At 45.7% G+C, this 5,710-nt stretch overlaps 1 pseudogene; it reads right to left on the bottom strand.

Moving 5' to 3' along the window:
* Nucleotides 1-4,177: 4,177 nt before the first annotated feature.
* Nucleotides 4,178-4,881, bottom strand: LOC100406610 (protein lin-28 homolog A pseudogene; annotated as a pseudogene).
* Nucleotides 4,882-5,710: the final 829 nt, after the last annotated feature.

Below are 5,710 nucleotides of genomic sequence, written 5' to 3' on the forward strand. Positions count from 1 at the left end.
CAGCAACTGATGTATAATGTAAACAAGAAATAAATTTTTGTTGTTGTAAGCCATTGAGATTTTGAGGTTTTTTTGTTATTGCAGCAAAACTTATCAAAAGCTGACTAATGTAATATGGTACAACAATATTCTAGCATATAAAGAAGTAGTCTTCACTTTATGTATGTTTTCACTTATATGTAATGTTATCATGATCCAGCAGCTCCAGATGGACATGATACAATTGTATTGTATGAAGACATTCAGAAACCAAGAGGACATTTCTATTAGTGAAATGATTTTCTGCAACGGTGAACAATTCTTTTTTTTTTTTTGAGTCAGAGTTTCGCTGTTGTTACCCAGACTGGAGTGCAATGGCACGATCTTGGCTCACCGCAACCTCCACCTTCTGGGTTCAAGCAATTCTCCTGCCTCAGCGTCCAGAGTAGCTGGGACTATAGGTGCGCACCACAATGCCCAGCTAAGTTTTGTATTTTTAGTAGAGATGGGGTTTCACCTTGTTGACCAGGATGGTCTCGATATCTTGACCTCGTGATCCACCCACCTCGGCCTCCCATTCACCGTGCCTGGCCAATGGTGAACAATTCTTAGTGAAACTGTGAGTAAAAAAAAGGCATCCCTCAATTACATAATAGTTTATATTCTTGGCAAATACCATCTATAGGAAAATGGGGCAAAATTAGTTGTTGCTGGACTCATAAAGAGATGCTTTACCTACATGAATAGAAGTCATGCATCTATTTATGTTACATTCAAAAACAGGCAAAATGTATGCATGTTGTTAGAACACACATAGGTATATGATTGGAAGGAGGCATTAGGGTGTGTTCAGTTTGTGAAGATTCATCGAACTGGGCCAGGCAAGGTGGCTCACGCCTGTAATCCCTGCACTTTGGGAGGCCAAGGTGGCAGATCACAGGAGATGGAGACCACCTGGCTAACATGGTGAAACCCCGTCTCTACTAAAAATTCAAAAATTAGCTAGGCATGGTGGCATGCGCTTGTAATCCCAGCTACTGGTGAGGCTGAGGCCCAAGAATCACTTGAACCCAGCAGGCAGAGGTTGCAGTAAGCTGAGATGGTGCCACTGTGCGCTGTCCTGTGCAACAGAGCAAGACTCCCATCTCAAAAAAAAAAAAAAGATTCATAAAAATGTACACTTCTGTGTGTTTTTCCATGTATATATATATATTTTTTTGAGTACCAATAAGTCTTTATTTATTCATTGTACTTTTCCAGGGAAAGGAGAAGGGAAGGGAAGAGTCAGCATGTGTTAATAAATGATTAGAAAATGGGAAAGGAAATAGCCAGTACAGCAAAATCAACCATCAAATAAACGCACCTCAGTGATGGGGTCACCAAAGCCCAAAGGGGCTTGATCTCCTGCAGTTTAGGAATGAGGGAAAGGGATCAGGAAAAGAACAGACAGGTACAGGCTCTCCTACCCTCCCTCCCATAAATTCAAGATTTTACACAAAGCTTTGGTTTCTAGCAGTAAACATGGAGTTACATTCATTCGTCTCTTATTAAACAATCTTGTGGCCACTTTGACATAAGTTTCTAGCACTTGCATAAAAGTTTCTGAGTGACTTGGGTATACATTCATATTCCCTTTCTTGGCCTCCTGACCCCACTTTCTATATGGAAGGCCCCCAGTTGTATCTCTCTACTTTAGGATTAAAAATTAAGTAAGTTTGATCCATCTAAAATACAGCAGTGTCTTTTTTTGTTTTTGTTTTTTGAGACAGAGTCTTGCTCTGTCACCCAGGCTGGAGTGCAGTGGCACGATCTCAACTTATTGCAACCTCTATCTCCCAGTTTCAAGTGATTCCCCTGCCTCCGCCTCCCGAGTAGCTGGGATTACAGGCACACACCACCATGATCGGCTAAATTTTTGTATTTTAGTAGAGATGGGGTTTCACCGTGTTGGCTGGGATGGTCTTGAACTCCTGACCTTGTGATCCACCCACCTCAGCTGCCCAAAGTACTGGGATTACAGGCATGAGGCACCACGCCCAGCCTACAGCAGTGTCTTAAGTGTTTGTCATGAATACATCAAGAAATGTTCGGCCGGACATGGTGGCTCACCAAAACAAACATATTGGTCTTGATTCAGGAGGCTGGAACAAGGAATGGAGGGTTTCTAGCTTCTTCTGGATTTTTGCATACATTGTTTAAAAGTTGTGGAGACACTCCAAACATTAAATGTGTATGAGTGTGGGTGTGTAGGTTTTCTTTTGGGGGTGAACAGAAAAGAGGGCAGGGTGGAAGACACATTTTTAGGACAGAAGATCTGGTCTGATAGGTAAAGAGGAATACAAAAGAAAGGATGGTTCAAGATCCCCACTTTATGAAGAGGGTACCACAAACTAATGTTTCAGATCTTTTTGCCTGCTGCAGAACATTCTGTCAAAGATGCGTTGGCTATTTTTCTCTCAATACAAAAAGAAGTTTGTAAACAAAACCCCAAAGAACACGGAGAAAGACCAATACATTATATTTACACAAACTAGACCACCTAGCAATCACCAAATTAGTGAAGTCCTACAAAGCCCAGACAAATACAATAACTAGAGGGCGGCAGCATTTAGGGGAGACAAGAACCCAGGATCAGACACACACCACCCAATGTGTTCTATTGCATTTGTCCGTTTCAACACAGGGAGGTAGGTTTGCGGTGATCTCACAGCATGTAAACGAAACCCCCTTTCTCCTTTAGCCACCGTGACACTAGCAGTCACTACTGCAGCAGGGCAGGACACCGGCCCCAGGCACCACAAAGCCCTGCTCGTGTGTCTTCCTGGAACCCAAGAATTTTGACAGGTTAAGAATTTTAGACCCTACTCCATATAGCCATCCCATGACAGCACAGGATTAAGTACAGGGGTACTGGTCTTAAAACTTACCCTTACCAACTCCTGTTTTATGACACACACACACCCTGTTGTGCATGGTAGGCCTCGTCTAATCTGGTGAAGAATGGATCTGGGATGTAAAGCCCGTCTTGTGCTCTAGGATTAGACAACCCTCACCTAATCTTGGCTTCCTCTCTGGGCCTTTCACCTGGCCCAGCCTCTCCTAGCCTCTCTGCACCACCATTTCCTGTTTAGACTGATTTCCAATCTTCCAGTAGGAGGCAATCAAGTCATGGGGCAACCCAGTTAAAACCTAGTTTCCCATAAAACATTTTCAAGGCAGGGGGGTTTCAAGAGGACACTATGGCAAAAAGCCAGCTCTCATTGGCAAAAATGAGGTAGTTCAATAGGCTGTGCACTCCAAATAGTTGCTCTCCAAGGTGGCAAAAACAACATAAAGTATTCCTGCTGTGCAGACTTGGAGCTGCTGCCGACTTATCCCTGAGATTGCTCATGTACCTGAGAACACAGTGCAGGAAATGAGGGCCTTAGATTAAAATATACAAAAATACAAAACCAGAATATTTATATTAAGGAAAAAAAAAGTTAAAATGCACAAGATACGTCATTCGCACACAGCTAGTGCAGTTGGCATCCTGGAGAAAGTGGGACCCAAGGTGCAGTATCCAAGGGAGCAAATAAATAAAATCACATTGACCCAGAATGGGGCGGGGTGAGTGTCGGAGCAGCAGGACTGCAACTGTTCCCCAAGCACCCCTTTTGCTATCATCACTATCCATTGCTTGGGACAGTTGCCAGCACCCTATCCCAAAAGTGGGTATGAGGATATAAGATGTGGAAAAAAAAAACCCTGCCTGATATTCCTGAGAGATTTGCTTCCACAGAATGTAGTGGCTTGGCTCCATGAATCTGGTCTTATGCTTAATCATTTCACTCTGGCATGGGAATTATTATTATTATACCTCCTTCTTTAAAAGGAAAACAACTTAGCTATCCAGGCCACTTTCAAAAGCTGGAAATTCTGGGGATGGAGCCTCAGATAAAGCGTGCAGGTGTTGTAGGGTGATTCCCTCCTCCTGGTCACCCCCGGAACCCTCACTTGCATTTGGACAGAGCATGGATGGAGTTCCTTTGTCTCATCCTTTCCCCCGACTTAGAAGGAAGAAAGGGTAATGGTGTGAACCCCAGCCTGAGATATATGGCAGTGCCAACTAGCCCCAATGCACCCTATTCCCACTTTCTCCACTTTGCTCCTCAAAACTTCCTGATAGCAAAAGAATAGCCCCCCCACCCACTGGGGCTCAATTCTGGGCCTCCGGGAACAGGGCAGGGTTGTGGATTTCTTCTTCTTCCTCCTGAAAGTATGTTGGCTTTCCCTGTGCACTAGGGGCCTGCTGGGCCTTCAGTGGACATGAGGCTACCATATGGCTGATGCTCTGGCAGAAGTGGCACTTCTTGGGCTGGGGTGGCAGCTTGCATTCCTTGGCATGATGGTCTAGACCTCCACAGTTGTAGCACCTGTCTGCTTTTGATCTGTGCTTCTGCATGTTCTTCCCCTTTGGCCGCCTCTCACTCCCAATACAGAACACCCCACCAGGTCCAGTGACACGGATGGATTCGAGACCCTTGGCTGACTTCTTAAAGGTGAACTCCATGGCCTCACCTTCCTTCAAGCTCCGGAAGCCCTTCATGTGCAGCTTACCCTGGTGCACAAATACTTCCACTGGGGGATTGAGCGCGTCCCCGGCGCGGGCGATCATGGACAGGAAGCCGAACCCCATGTGCACGTTCAACCATTTACAGATGCCTGCACGGTGCAGCAGCTGAGGCTCGTCCGCCACCCGGGCCGCATCCTCCTGCGCCTCCTCCGGCGCCTCTTCTGCCGCCTTGGCGCAGCCACCTGCAAACTGTTGGTTGGACACGGAGCCCATGGTAGTCGGCTGAGCCCGTGGCCCCGGGCCCCTAGTCGGGCGGCTGCTGGCCCCAGAGAAGTCCGAAGGCAAAGGCCCATGTATATGGTTTTTAAATTTTGTTTTGTTTTTGAGAAGGAGTCTCACTCTGTCACCCAGGCTAGTACAATGAAAGGCACTGAGGGCCAGAAAAAAAAAAAAAAAATGCATGCTGAATTAAGCTGAACAGGAACACAGCTTTTAAATCTCACAAATCAGCGACCCAATATTCAAAATCTTTTAACTGGCTGAGACCTGTAGTTGTCATCTGGGTAATATAGAGCTTCCTATCAAAGCTTCAGTTGTGAGTTAAATGTACCTCCCTTTATTTTAATAGGATTGCATCCTGAACTGGGCTTAGGGAAGGAAATGAAGGTGTTTGGCTTCCCTGAGCTTCCCCAAGTCACCATGCCTGGGTCCTGTCAATGTGTACATAGAATAAAATACAATCAACAAGGCGGTGGGGGAGGAGGGCTGATAGCAGCTTGGCTTTAGCATAGCCAAGATGGAGCAGGTGGGACCAGGTGATATTTCAGTTATAATTCAGTGAGCATTTATGAGTGTCTACTAAGTGCTGGCTACTATGAGAGTCGCCGATATTGATTAATAAGAATCTTGGCTAGACATGGCGGCTAACACCTGTAATTCCAGCATTTTGAGAGGTCGAGGCGGGTACATCACCTGAGGTCAGGAGTTCGAGACCAGCCTGGCCAACATGGTAAAACCCCGTCTCTACTAAAATTGCAAAATAAATTTAGCCAGGTGTGGTGTTGCATGCCTGTAATCCCAGCTACTTGGCAGGCTGAGGCAGGAGAATCATTTGAACCTGGGAGGCGGAGGTTCCAGTGAGCTGAGATCAGGCCATTGCACTCCAGTCTGGTAACA

Source organism: Callithrix jacchus, chromosome 14, assembly GCF_049354715.1.
Source record: "Callithrix jacchus isolate 240 chromosome 14, calJac240_pri, whole genome shotgun sequence".
Taxonomy (NCBI): domain Eukaryota; kingdom Metazoa; phylum Chordata; class Mammalia; order Primates; family Cebidae; genus Callithrix; species Callithrix jacchus.